General features: G+C 36.8%; 1 pseudogene; it reads left to right on the forward strand.

Moving 5' to 3' along the window:
- The window catches only part of LOC101160335, a 36,072-nt pseudogene continuing 21,567 nt past the window's right edge, over positions 1–14,505 (forward strand).

Raw genomic sequence — 14,505 nt, forward strand, 5'->3', positions numbered from 1 at the left:
TCCACAGACTCGGTTGTGGATATGGACACTTTGTGTCTTGTGTGGGATGTGTTTGGGTCAAGAGTTGACTGAACCGTAAGTTTTTGTAAACATTCTTCTTTGTCAGAGTTAGAGCCTTTCATAAGTATTTGGCAGGAATTTGTTTTGGTGTGAAACTGAATCTCCCTTGTTGTAGGCATTACATGGTGGCCATACCTGCTGTTCTTGAAGCTGGAACTGTGACTAAATTCTGTGCGAGTCTCCTGGAGCCAAATGAAATTCTTACTATGAAGGTTGCTCTGATGTACCAGCAAAAGAACACAACTCTTTTTGAAAAGACGTCCAACACAGAGTTTCATGAGTGCATTGATTTTCAGGTCAGCTCTCACCATAGCTTAAAAAACGTTTTTCTTTTGTTTACAGACCAGAAATACCTTTATTTTTTATTTTTGACAGACTTCTTTAGTGCTAAATTCAGAAGTGCTGATGTTTGAAGTGGTGGTACAAGGCAACACATTTTACTCCAGAGAAGAGAGAAAAGTCACGATCAAAGTCTATAAACCAGGAACATTTGTTCAAACAGATAAACCAAAATATCTCCCTGGACAGACAGGTAACTGGGTTCATAATAATTCCTCTTGATAGTATGCAACTTTGACAAAAGCAGAAAATAAAATAAATACATAAACATTTCTGTGTCATTGGTTCAGACACATTTTGGTCTCAAAACTCAAAAAAATATTTTTTCAACAATGTCTATAAAAAAGTACTTAATGATCTTCCCACAGATTACTGTAAATGATGTGACATCATATGTTTACATGCTGCACTCAAGGCTGCTATGGGTGCAGACACCTTTCATTATAGTTTCATTTATACACAAAGATAAAACCTTATGCAGTTCAAATGACAGTATAGCTCTGATTTTAAAGTTTTCAAAGATTTAATAGCTATTCTTTTATTTACTGTTGAATTTCTTTTAGTGCATTTCAGAGTCGTCTCACTGGATAATAAACTACGGCCTGCCAACCAACAGGTGAGTAGATACTAAAAAAACAACAATCTGAGTCAAACCTTCTGGGAAAAACACTGTTTACAGTTGGGGCCTCTTGCACTTTGCAACATAAACACCAGATATTGAACTTTAGTTGAAGTTACTCAATGTTCTGCTCTTTAACCAAATCCATTTTACGTCCATAACAAACTAGCCCCAATAAGGAAATCCATTCTCGACACAGGATCTTTATTAAATCAAAGAATGTTTCATTATTAGCCCAAGTAAGATTATTGTTGCAGTGATCCAATTACGTTACAGTCACAAACAACTGTCACCGAGCGATGGGGAGGCATTGGCAGAATCCGTAAGATTAGCTGCCACTGACCAATTATTTTAATAATCATTGTCGTAGTCATGAATGCAGACGGCGACAGTCCGGCGGCTGTCAGCCAGGCAGGCATGACGCCTTCACAAAATCGTGCAACAAATGGGTGGCCACGGGCAGTGATAGACGGACTATCAACCAACAACATCTCTGTTTGGACTGTGTGTAAATGTCTCTGGACAGTGGCCTTTCATATGAAGTGCAACCAGCTGGCAGCTGCCTCGGGGCAATGTTCCCTGTGCACATGCACAATTGTGCACTCCTCAGACATCCTCAGCGCACAGGAAAACATGTGCAGCGCACAAAATAAAATTACATATTAGAATACACATTAACATTACATTATACTATTTACATAAAAAACTAAATGACAAACTCAAATTGCTCAAACATGTTGATCCTTCTTATTTCAGATGCAATTATCACATTTTTTGCACACACCTGATTTATGTGAGTACCTGCCTCTGCAAAAAAAGTAAAAAATAGAGCCTCAGAGCCGCAGCACGGGGGTTGGTGCTCACAGTTGTCCTCAGTTTACTTAGGGAGCTTTTGTGTATGCACAGACACATGAAATATTCAAGAGAATAGTGGTCCGGGGGTCCACAGTGGCCGGGATCATCAGATAGATGTCCGGTTATCGCCGGATCCCTGGCCCATCTTTAACAGCCATCGTCATGTGCGCGCACTGCTACCATACAATGTCTAATGTGGCAGCGGTGGGGAAGGGGTGTGGCTGAAGGGAGGCACGCGCAACTTCCAAATGTGCCAGGGCAGCCACTGCCCAATGTCAAAACATCGTCTGCTCCCCGCTCAATTTTAATTTTTTCTTAAAACCTCGGCTACCGCAATGCAGCATGTGATAATGAGACAGCCACCGAGCGGACAAATTTGCTGAAAAACTGGCATTTAGGAGGCCCGCGGTGGCATTTTGCAAATGTGACCATAGTCCTAACAATATTTTATCCCTTAACTGTTGATTGAAAATTATTTTCTTGTGAATGAGGTCAACATTAAGTGAAAAGCACATTGACTTTCATATTATTAGCTATTGTTTATTTATTTTTTTGTTTATTTAAAATGGGGCCAGGACTGAAAAACTAAAGTCTAAGATATTTATGTTAAAGTTAACATACCTGTGCTTTTGTGACTAATCATTTAGTTATTTTCGTAAAATGTTTTTCTACAGTTTTAAAAATATATACATCTTTTCCCTTTTGCAGTACCGTTCAATTGACCTGAAGGTAAGATATTTTCTACCTTTGTGACTCTTATAATTTTAGCATCTTTTAATGAGCAAAAAAAAGGGAGCATTTCTGTAAGATATAAAACACTTGTTTAAGTTCAACATTATGTTTCACTAATCTGAGCATTTTTAAAATGCTTTCTCGTCTAATTTTGCAAAGCTTTTCTATAAGACTGTTCAGAGGTGGTTTCCAAGAGGAAATGAAGCTATTACTCAGGTCATATTTTTTTCCCTTGGCCTGATGAAGAAAGTCTTTTTCTATGAGTCCTGTCCAGCAGCTGAGCAAACAGACAGGACCTGAAGGCGTCTTGTGTTAGACAGATTTAACTGTTACCATAGGGAGGTTTGTTGCAACACGAGTTGTATATTGGGGAGCAGCGAGACACAGTAATGTTGTTCTCAGTCAAAGTTCTTTGGTAAAACATTCCTAAAGTCCTCAAGAATCTTCTTTGTGGCTCACCTGTATCTGTATGTAAAAAACAAATTGCAAAAGGATTACATTTCTAAGGGTTATGTGGAGTTTAAAACAGTCTAAAGTTCTGACAGTGCCAGTTTGTTTACCTTAACAGTTCTTGAGGGTAAGTTCAACCTTTTTGTATTAATATATGTGTTTTTTCCCCCCCTTGAAACAGGATCCTTTAGGCAACAAAATTGGACAATGGCGAAATAAAACATCTAAGGGTAAAATTTTGCAGCTTTCTTACCCTTTGAGCCCAGAAGCTCGTGTGGGACGCTACAACATCATCATAAAAATTGGTGAAGAGAGAGTTCAACTGTATTTCTGGGTGGGAAAATATGGTATGTTTTTTTTCCCGTTTATTTTCATCTTTAATAATGTATAAATAGCATCACACTTTATTTTCCATCCACAGTTTGGCCCAAATTTGACGTTGTTATAAATGTGGCTGAAGAAGTAAGTGTTGCAGAGGAAACTATTGATATAGAAATATGTGCTATGTAAGTAAAAATTCTGTCTTGACAAACATTTTCAAATACACTCTGTTCTCCATTACTACATATAAATTAAATTCTAAATAACATTTTGGTTCATTTTAAAATACCAGGTACACATATGGACAGCCCGTACCAGGATATTTTTTTGTAAGGCTATGCCGGCCCATTCATCGAGATCTCATAAGTGGCCTTTGTAACATCCAGAAGAAAAGGGTCTGTAACATTTGTCTTGTTCCCTCCATGACCCTCATGTACCTTCATTCACAGCCTGCTCACTTTTTATGTTAATGAGAGATATTTCAACAATCATACAACCTTTTGATCAATTGAAGTTACAAATTATGACATAAATGTTTTTCAGTTTAGTAAAAGAACTCAGCAGGGGAATGGGTTACAAGCTTGCAGATAAGTAGGACAAGAAAATAAAATAGCTTGCATTTGAGACTTACAGTATCTGGTCAAAGAGAAATAAAGAAATGGGTACTCGTTAAAACAAGCATAACAGTGAAGGGATCAACAAAGAAAACAGACTAAAGCAAAGAACATTATCAATAAAAAAAAAAAAATTAAAAAAAGCTAAACTAAGAGTAGCATCAAATGGGTGGAGCACCCTGTCTGCCTGTCCATCACCACAGCTAACTGGAAGGAGCTCAAATCACACATTTTTGATTTTCAAATATTCTTACTTTCCCTCTATAAAAATGGCAAAATAAATTCAACCATCATCAAAAAAATACACAAAACCTACTGTATTAAAATAATAAAACTTCAAATCAATAAGTAAATCATAGTTTGTATTCTGAAAGCTAACTTAATTTACCTAAATGTGTTTTGCAGGTAGACAAAAAACTCTGTGAGAAATTTTCTTTTGAGATGTCACATTTCATCAAGGATCAAAGGAATTTATTGGATGTCATAAATATTCATACAGTAGTTCAAGAAGATGATTCTGGTAGGTTACTTGAAAAGAAAATATAAATTCTGAGTTTTCATGTATTCTTTTGCTAAAAATGTTGGACATAACAAATTGAGTTGGTGTGATCTGGTATTTTTTTCTTTTTCAGATTTTAAACTCACACAAGAAAAAAGAATTAAACTTTTACATGTTATTGGAAGGCTTTTCTTTCTTGACACTGCTGAGTTTTTTATCCCTGGATCCAATTTTGAAGGAAAAGTATGTAAAAAATTATGAGCATTGTCTTTGTTGTGTTGGAATACAGAATGCTTGATGTGAAAATATTCTTGTTTTACAGGTGAAAGCAGTTTATTACAACAACACACCGATTGCTAACATGCTAGTGCATCTTTCAGATGACCATTTATGGTCTATGGATAGGCCACTCAATCTCACAACAGACAGTAACGGTGTGGCCACATTCTCACTGAACACAACTACCTATAGAAGATTCATTGGCCTAGAAGTAAGTAAATAACCCAACTAGATATGTTCAAAAACATGTTTGGATATTTTGTCATCATTTTTAACCTTTAAATGTGTGCTGTCCTCAGGAGTAATTATGAATGTTTGCACGTCTTCTTCTTTTTGCTTTCCAATGTTTTCAAAGCTTTTGTAAAATACTTAGTAACAACTGCGTTTTTCTGCAAAGCTTTTATTCACATTGATTGTTTTAGGATTACTAACAAAGTTGGTTGTTATAAACCAGATAAGTACCGGTAAGAACATGGACCATCTACAGAGGAGGTCATATGAGACAGAATCGCACAGGCTTGTTGAGTCAGCTCCAGTCAGCACTCTGGATGTAAAAACTGACAGCAAACCTCTTCCCTGTGACTCGGAACAAGACATTTCTGTCCACTACAGATTAATGGGAGAACCAAAGGGCTCTGTGAAAATCATGTACTTGGTGAGCATTTTTATATTTATATTTATTCTGTTGTAAAAAATACAAAAAAAGTTGTTGTAGCTAGAGTGTTACATGCTTCATGCTCATATTTTTTTAATTTGCCAAGTCATAGCTCTTCTAGAGCTATATTTTTATGCCACCCTTGTTTCCAACCCATATTCTGCTTTAGAGTCTAATGTTTCTCAGATGCTCTGGCACACTGTTATATGACTACATTCAAATTTCATGCTTGGATTTAAAAATACTTCTTAATTTCCCTGAAATAGGTGACTTACAGACTCTTGTGATGTGGAAGAGGAATAGGGAATTGTGAATTGCAAGGTTAATAAGACTTAAGATTTATTTATTTTGTTATTGTCATTAATGAACAACGAAATTCCGTTTAGAGCATCAACAATCACCTTAATTATGTGTGAAAAGCTCCCATTCACCATATAAATACCCAATGAATAAATAACCAAAGTGCAACATCCCAATCTGTGTGATGGAAACAGTCCTGAAGGAACAGCGTCATGTTGCCATGTTTCCACTGTATTTGTTGTATTCTTCACCCTTTTGATTATGGATGTATACACTGGGTGCAACACAAAAGAAAGGTGGTCAGATTGTCCTAGATGAATGTAAACCAGGGCTTTGTATTCTGCTACGCTTGTGTACTCCTGGTCTGTTCTTATGTCCTCTGGTAGCACATTTCACATTTTGGCGGAATTTATGAAGGACTGATTTTAAGTCTGCGTGATTGAAGTCCCCAGCTGCAATAAAAATACAGCCTGGATGTTCTACTAGGCTGTTGTTGATGCTACTGTGAAGCTGTACTAGCACTACTTTAGCATTAGCATCAGGTGGGACATACACAGCACAGATGTAAACAGCAGAAAATTCCTTCTGCTGTAAGTATACTTGCAGATGGTCTAGCTATCTTCGGGGGGATGAGGTACTAATCTAACAGGTGATGTTCTCCGGTGTTTAGTTGGCAGAGTTCCTTATGACTGTACTGAAGTGATAATGTTCTTGATATATGCAAAATAATGCACAGCACCAGTGTTAAATTGCAAAAAAAAAGAGTGATTGTGTGAGCTCCAGGCCACTTCATCTATGCGCACCGCCATCTTAGTCAGAAAACAATGAAGTTCTGGGAATGTAGTTGTCATGTAAAACAGCTGCTTTGGTCCAAATTATTGGTAGGACACACACACTGTCACATCATTAATTTTTTTACCTTTTCTCTCTTTAGGTGTTGTCCAGAGGAGCAATTGTTTCACAAGGGTATCAACAAATTCAAGCACAAGATGAATCAGGTTTGCAATGTCAAATTATTTTTATGTTTTTGCACAGTCAATTAATTTTTTGACTGACCTGGAGTATGCTGACGACACCATCCTGCTCAGCACTTCTCTTAGCCAGCTAAAAAACGGCCCTGGGTATTTACAGTGAAGAACCAAAGAAGTATAGTCTCCAGGTGAACTGGACAAAAACCAAATTTATGCAAGTTGGTGGTGGCCCAAACCCACCGCCCCTCTGGCTTGGCAATGATCTAATCAGGCATGTGAAGAGCTTTGGATTCCTGGGATCCAAAGTGATGGCTAACGGTGACCTAAAACCAGAGATCACCCGCAGAAGGGCAATGACAGCATCAGCTCAGAAGTCTCTCAAAAAACCAGTGTGGCGTCATCAAAACATCGCACGCAAGACAAAGCTCCAGATCTACAACTTAGCTGTACTCTCCATCCTGTTTTATGGTTCTGCTTTATGTCTCCGGCTCGACTCGCGCCTTTGACTGTCCCCACAACCACGGCTGGATGAAGCTCGTCTGCTAGACTTTTATATATGTAGTTGTAGATTTAGATAAGTTAATTCTTCTCTAAGAGTTCTGGTAAATCGCCTGTCCGTCCTGGGGGAGGATCCCTCCTTCATGTGGGCACCCCTGAGGTTTCTTCGTTTTTTCTGGTATCCGTTTTTTGGGAGTTTTTCCTTACCGCGAAGGGGGGTCTAAGGGCAGGGATGCCAGTATAGCTTAGTCAGTTTGTTAGTTCATTTTAGTATTTTCCTATTAAACTCTTTGCATTCGTGATCCTTTTGAGTTCATGTTTTACCTCGAAGCCCATCGAGACGACTGTTGTTGTGATTTTGGGCTATACAAATAAAATTGAATTGAATTGAATTGAATTGAATTGAATTGAATTGAATCTAATTGAATTGAATTGAATTCGGAGACATGGCCTTGAAATAAGAGCTTAGCTCTAACAGAGCCTTAAGAGTCCGAACTTACCAGCCCCAAGCCTCCTGCCTTGCTGCGCAACGCTGTACCAGACAGTTCGGCCATGTTATCCGTCTTTCCTCTTACCATCCGACGCGAGCCATTTTGCAGTTTAATCCAGGGGCTGCGGGCTGGAAACGGCCTCAAGGCAAACCCCGTACTCGGTGGACAGACGTCACTGCGGGAGATGTTAATAATGTTAATCCTTATTGCGTTGCTATGAAGAATGCCGAGCTTCTGGCACAAGACTGGAAAAAATGGAAAACCCTGATGATGATGATGATGATGATGATGATGATGATGAGTTAAATTCTTAGGCAGTTTTCCTTAACAATTAGTGTATTTCCTTTGACTCCATTAAACATGCATGGATAATAGGTGATAATATTAATCTACTCTTGCAGATAATGCAGGTAAAATAACATTGAAACTCAGAATTACTCCGGACTTGGCTCCAGAATTCCAGCTGGTGGTTTATGCTGTCCTCCCTAGCAAGCATGTGATTGCCAGCAGTGGAGACTTCTCCACAGAAAAATGTTTCTCAAATAAGGTGAGATTAAAAATAATTGAGACTAACAGCCTATTAAAAAAATAATCAGAAAAGCTAAACTAAGAGTAGCATCAAAAATTCACATTTTTAAACAGAAAAATGTGATGTTTGAAAAGCATTACTATACTCCTAATATAAAATATAAAAAAATACTCAAACAGTCAATTAATTGTAGTAAAGCTTTTTTTCTGGTTGATAATGGGTTAAAGCCTAATGACTAGATGTTATTTTCTGTCTGTGTTCATAAGGTGTCGCTGACGTTTTCCCCGTCATCAGCCGTCCCAGGAGAGCAGATCAAACTCCAGCTCACTGCCCAGCCCAATTCTCTATGTGGTCTCAGTGCAGTCGATCAGAGTGTGTTGATAAATGACCCTGGGAAGACCCTTAGTGCAGACAAGGTAACATGAAATGGACTGTGACAGATGTAAAGTTAATAAAGGAGAGATTTTAGGATTGCAAGTAAAGATGTATGCAAGTAAAGATGTATTTGTGACACAGAAAGATGTGCATGAAATAAATCCATCGTTATTTGCAGTCAGTCTCTGTGCTGATTATGTAAACCTCAGAGCCTAGATGCTGATAGTAGTTAAGAGGTAGACCATCCAAAAACATTGTTGTGGTTTGGAGAACGGAGTGAAGGATGGCCACCAAAACCAGCTAGAATCAGGAGAGACTACCATCCATGAAATTAAAAGCAAAAGATTGGAACTTTGGATTACTGAATTTTAGGAACAATTTTAAAAAATGTCAAATAAGTGATTTTTTTTCAGTGTGCAATGTAAAACATTCATCAACAAATTTGGAGGCTTTACTCAATGCTGCAGCCCAGATGATAAGGACCAGTTTTGGCACATAAATTGAATTGAACTGAATTAAATTGAATTGAATTACACTTTATTAATCCCCCGAGGGGAAATTAGGTTCCAGTAGAACTCGAACAAGATCAGATATACAACAGAAATACACACATACATTTTAAGTTGACTGAGGTTGCAGCTGTGACGTCAGCGCACCTTCCTTAGCGTGTAGATGGTTTACAATATGGGGAGGGGGGGGGTCATTGGTGACAAAAAAAGTTTATTTGTATAGCACAATTCGTTCAGACAGTAATTCAAAGTGCATTAAGTCATATGTCAACACTGCGTCCAATGTGTAGATACAAGGAAAAACTAGTAGACCAATTTGTTTGTTTGTTTAGAAACAAAACTCAATTTCTTCTTCGTTATATTGTAATTGTCAATTTGCTAGTCATATGAATTACATTTTGACCTTTTTCAGATTTTTGATTTATTACCTGTAAAGAAAGCATCTTCTGTTCCACATGAAGTTGAGGGCTCTATGGAATGTTTGACTCTGAGACACAAGAGGTCCAGCTTGTCATATTATCTGACCCCTGATGAGGCCTATAAAGTGTTCCAGGTAATTTAAACATGTGCTGCAATTCAGATCCTGAAATGTATTTATTAATTTCTTACAGTTTACTGTTGTCATTGTAATTTTGTGTTTAACAGGGCGTAGGTTTGAAGATTGCAACTAACTTGATGATTCGATTCCCCCGGTGCATTATGTATAATGGACTAATGTACAACCTAAGTTAGTCCAAATGCTTTTGTAGAAAAGTTCAAATGATTCTTAAACCAGACATGATGGAATATGCTTTAAGAGTCTTTTTTTCTTTAATTACAGGATATCACGTACAATATACCCACAATTCCATATTTTATGGACGGCCTCCTAACAGATCTTCATTTCATCCCCCACCAACACCAACAGTCCGCTCCTTTTTTCCTGACACCTGGATATGGGATCTGGTAGAAGTTGGGTAAGGCTCTGGAAGTGAAAATTAAATCTCTTTTGAAAAATTTATTTTTTTCTCTTTGCCAGTGAAAACCTTTTATGAAAAATACTTGAAACTACTTTTAAGGTCTCGACAAGTTATAATTCAATGTCAATTCAATTCAATTTTATTTGTATAGCCCAAAATCACAACAACAGTCGTCTCCATGGGCTTCGAAGTGAAACATGAACTCAGAAGGATCATGAATACAAAGAGTTCAATAGGAAAATACTAAAATGAACTAACAAACTGACTAAGCTATACTGGCATCCCTGCCCTTAGACACCCCGCGATAATAATTTTGTTAAAAAAAGAAAATTTCAATTGACAAATTTAACACAGCTCACAAATGGATAAAGCTTTTGTTTTGGTGGATTAAATATTGGTTCAGCTCATTTTCAAGTTTAAAAAATAAGACATTTTTATAGTTATTTAGTTATACAGGTTAAACAGAAGAACCCAAAGATATCTAAAAAAAAAAAAAGAAAAAGTATGTGAATGCCATACTTAAATAACTTACAAGAAAGGTTAGATTTAAGTGCAACAGCACACGTCTGCACACTCAGACGTCCATGCAAACAAAACAGATAAAATATCATGGATTTGGAGTATACTAAGAATCCTACCAAGCCTTAAAATGCATTTAAACTGTGCTAATGTGCGTTATTGCTATTGCTTACTGTGATCCACTTGTTTTCTCTTCACGGTTTTATGTAGTATGACATTTCTGACACTACCCTTTGCATTTGTCCAGGCTTGGGGGCAATGCAAGTGCAGTGATCAGTGCAGTCATCTTTTGTAATTTTTAATCCCTTTTGCATATTTTTGGTTACTTTAATTTATTTTTAGCCTGTCTCTCCGTTTTATCCATCTCTTTTTTAGTTTTTAGTTTTTTAACCATTTAAAATTTATGACGTACTTTGTGTCACTTTTATTTACTGTTAAGTTTGTCATTGGCTTAGTTTTTTTGTCTCCTCTTTTTCTTTAATTTCTTTTTAAAAGCACTTTTTGTCACTTTATTCACTTATTTTAAAGTTTTTTCAGCCATTTATTCTTTTGAGTTATTATTTTTTCTTTTATTAATTTTTTGGTTATTTTTTGTCACCTTTGTTTATTTAGTCGTGAACACACAGGATGGGTTATATCAGTCATTGCAGCATTAGTCTTCTGTTATGTTTTGTTTTTGCAAAAGTCCTAAAAAATGCGACCAAAGTTCTTTTTATGGCCTTCTCATTAGCCTAAATAACTACATTTAGTTTTCTTTTGTCCTGGCAGTAGGGTCCTCGCCTGTGGAGAGTCTCAGGGTCGCAGAGACTTTAGAGCTTTTTAAGAGGCTAAAGACCCACCTTTTTAATTTCGCTTTTATTTGATCTTTTCTGCTTATTTATTCTATTAGTTTATATGTATGTTTTATAAATATATAAATTATATTTATTCTTATATGCTATTTTATGTATTTAATTTAATTTTATGAATCTTTTTCTCAATTTTATGTTTTTATATTCATCTTATGTCTTCAATTTTAGTATCTTATCATGATTTTGGGCCCCAGTGTTTCTTGTGGGGATCTTTTCTGCCAGTGGTTGCCAACTTGGTCGGTGGTTGTTGCTGTAGTTGTCACCCTTGCTGGGGCAGCTGGAGTTTAACTTTGCAGCTTCACAGCTGTGAAGTGGACCCCGTTGCTGTCCCAGTTTGGGTGGGCATTGTGGCGATGTTCCTATGACCAATGTGCTCCTGGTATGAAGAGATTCCTAAATACTCTTTCCTCACAGAAGTTACTTAGTCAGTATTCATTGTGTGTGAGGGTAACAGAGGGGAGTGGGAAGGGTGAAAGGTGGGTTGGGTTTTTATTGTGTGTTTTGTGAGTTTGATCTGATATTTGATTTCATGTAACAGAGAGAGAGAGAGAGAGAGAGAGAGAGAGAGAGAGAGAGAGGGATATCATAGAAGGGGTTTGTTCAAATATAAACCTGGTGTGTCAGAAGATTCATAACCCTTTGTAAAAGTAAAATATGTCTAACACAATAGGCTTTCAGCTCTTATGTCTTTACTCAGCTGTTGGACTGAACAAGTAAAAAAATTATAAAATAAACACATACAGACAAATAATATTTTTGTGGTACTGTAGCACAACCTGTAACACCGGTTTAACCATGCAACCATGTGATATGTCTTTTTTTGTGTCTCTGCTCTTTTAGAGAGTCTGGAACAAAAGATGTGTTCCTTACAGCTCCAGACACCATCACCACCTGGGAAACGGAGACTTTCTGTTTGTCCAGTCAGGGTTTTGGGTTGGCTCCTCGTAAGAAGCTTACAGTCTTTCAGCCTTTCTTCCTGGAACTGACCCTGCCCTACTCCATCATCCGGGGGGAAAGCTTTGAACTAAAGGCAACTGTCTTCAACTACCTGAACAGCTGCATCATGGTAATGAAGAAAATTCGGTGACCATTTTACATCTCAACAAACCCCATGAATGTGTTTTATAATAACAAAAGAGAAATAAAAAATAGTTCTTGTGTGATCTCAAGGAAATATAAATTAAATAAATAAATAGATTCCCGATTCGATTATTCTGATAGTCTTGGATTTTAAATGTTAATTGTTTTAAAAAACATACAAAAAAAAAGTTATTGTTACAAACGAAACAAATTTCCATTTACATTTAGTCCTTTAACAGGTGATTTAATCAAAATAAGTAATAAGAATATAAAACAGGTAATGAGAAAAAACAAAGTCAAAGTCAGCACAATCCCATTTTAATGTTATTTGAAGAATTTTTCTTCAAGGAATTCCTTATCCATCTGGCTGATAATCATTGTTGCCAATTTGGAAATGTTTAGTTTTATCTCCTTAAACAGTCAGCTAGAAACTCAGAGACTCTGAGGAGAAGGCCAAAGGGTTTGGGTTAACCCATGCATGTCTTACCCACTGGGTTTGTTAAATTTTCATCACTACATGCACCTAAAACAGAACATAATATAGTCTTAAATTGTCTCAACTTAATCTTTACAGCTGAGTTCTTTTTATCCATGTCAGAAATCACACCCCCACCAACCAGCAGCGGAGTCCCCAAATCTCTGCTTCTCCTGTGAGAAATGTGTTTGTTGGATGGAGAAGCCCACATAAAAAATGTTAAACACAGTAACGTAAGGCCTTTTAGTCCTTATAAACAATGTCAGATTGTTAATACACAAAAACTACATTTCTAAGTGCATGTGTTTTGTGAAAAACCTCTGTAAAAGTTATTTTAGCTATAAATGTCACCAAGTAACTTTTTTAACTGGAGCAGTAAAGAGCTGACATTCAACAAAGCGCGTAATAATAACGCTTTTAAAACACATTATTTTACTTTTTCAAATGTTACATTATCAAACAAAATTCTTCTTCATCTATTGAACAGGTCAGAGTGACTCCAGGCGTCTCTTCAAGTTACATGATCACACCTGTCTCTACTGAGGAGTACACATCCTGTCTGTGTGACAGTGAGCGAAAGAGCTTCCACTGGAACATGAACCCCACAGCATTAGGTGAAGCTCTGATTTCTTGACATCACAGCCGTTTTCTCGTTTGTAACATATTTTATATATTCCATAAAATGTACTTAGATCCTTCTGGAATCTACAGATATTTGTCATACAAGCCATGACAGATATTTTTTGTCTTTAGGGGTTGTAAATATAACCGTGACTGCTGAGGCTATCCTGTCACAAGCATTGTTCCAGAAAGGGGTCGCATTGACATAGTCACCAAATCTTTGATAGTAAAGGTAGGTGTTTTATTATAAAGATCACAAAACTTGGCATGCATGAAAAAGTATGTTATTGCCCAGTAATTATCTGTTGACTCAGTATTTTGAGGTTTGGTTTATCAAGAAGATATTGATCCAAGTTTAAAAAAAAAGGCTACCATGCTGTGTTAAGTTTGTGTCCTTATAAATTTCCTGCTTTCATTTTGACACCCATATCAGAACAATGAGGTGTTGGGTCAATAATGTTGTGCAGTTATAATTTATCTTTCATATTATTGTAAACTATTTGAAATTATGAATGATTGTATTTAAGTTATCACAGTAGCTTTTACTTCTCCCCAATTTTCCATCAGGCTGAAGGAATTGAGGTTACAAAATCTTACAACTGGCTGTTTTGCCCAAAAGGTCAGTTTGTTTGTTTGTCGTCAAAGGAAATCAGCTTCTGGTTTTAAAGCTTAGGGGCTAATTAACACCAAATTCTCATCTCAATGCTCATCACAATTTAACTTTACAGCTAACAGAATAACACAAAGATGTAATATAGCCATTAGGAAGTCAGCATCTTATCCCCACCCATGACATTGATTCAATTCAATTCTATTCTATTTTATTTGTCAAATCCAAAATCACAACAACAGCTGTCTCAATTGGGCTTATATTTATAAGGCACTTCTTTACCAAAGGCCCAAA

The sequence above is a fragment of the Oryzias latipes genome, chromosome 13 (assembly GCF_002234675.1).
Source record: "Oryzias latipes chromosome 13, ASM223467v1".
In the NCBI taxonomy this organism is placed as follows: Eukaryota; Metazoa; Chordata; class Actinopteri; order Beloniformes; family Adrianichthyidae; genus Oryzias; species Oryzias latipes.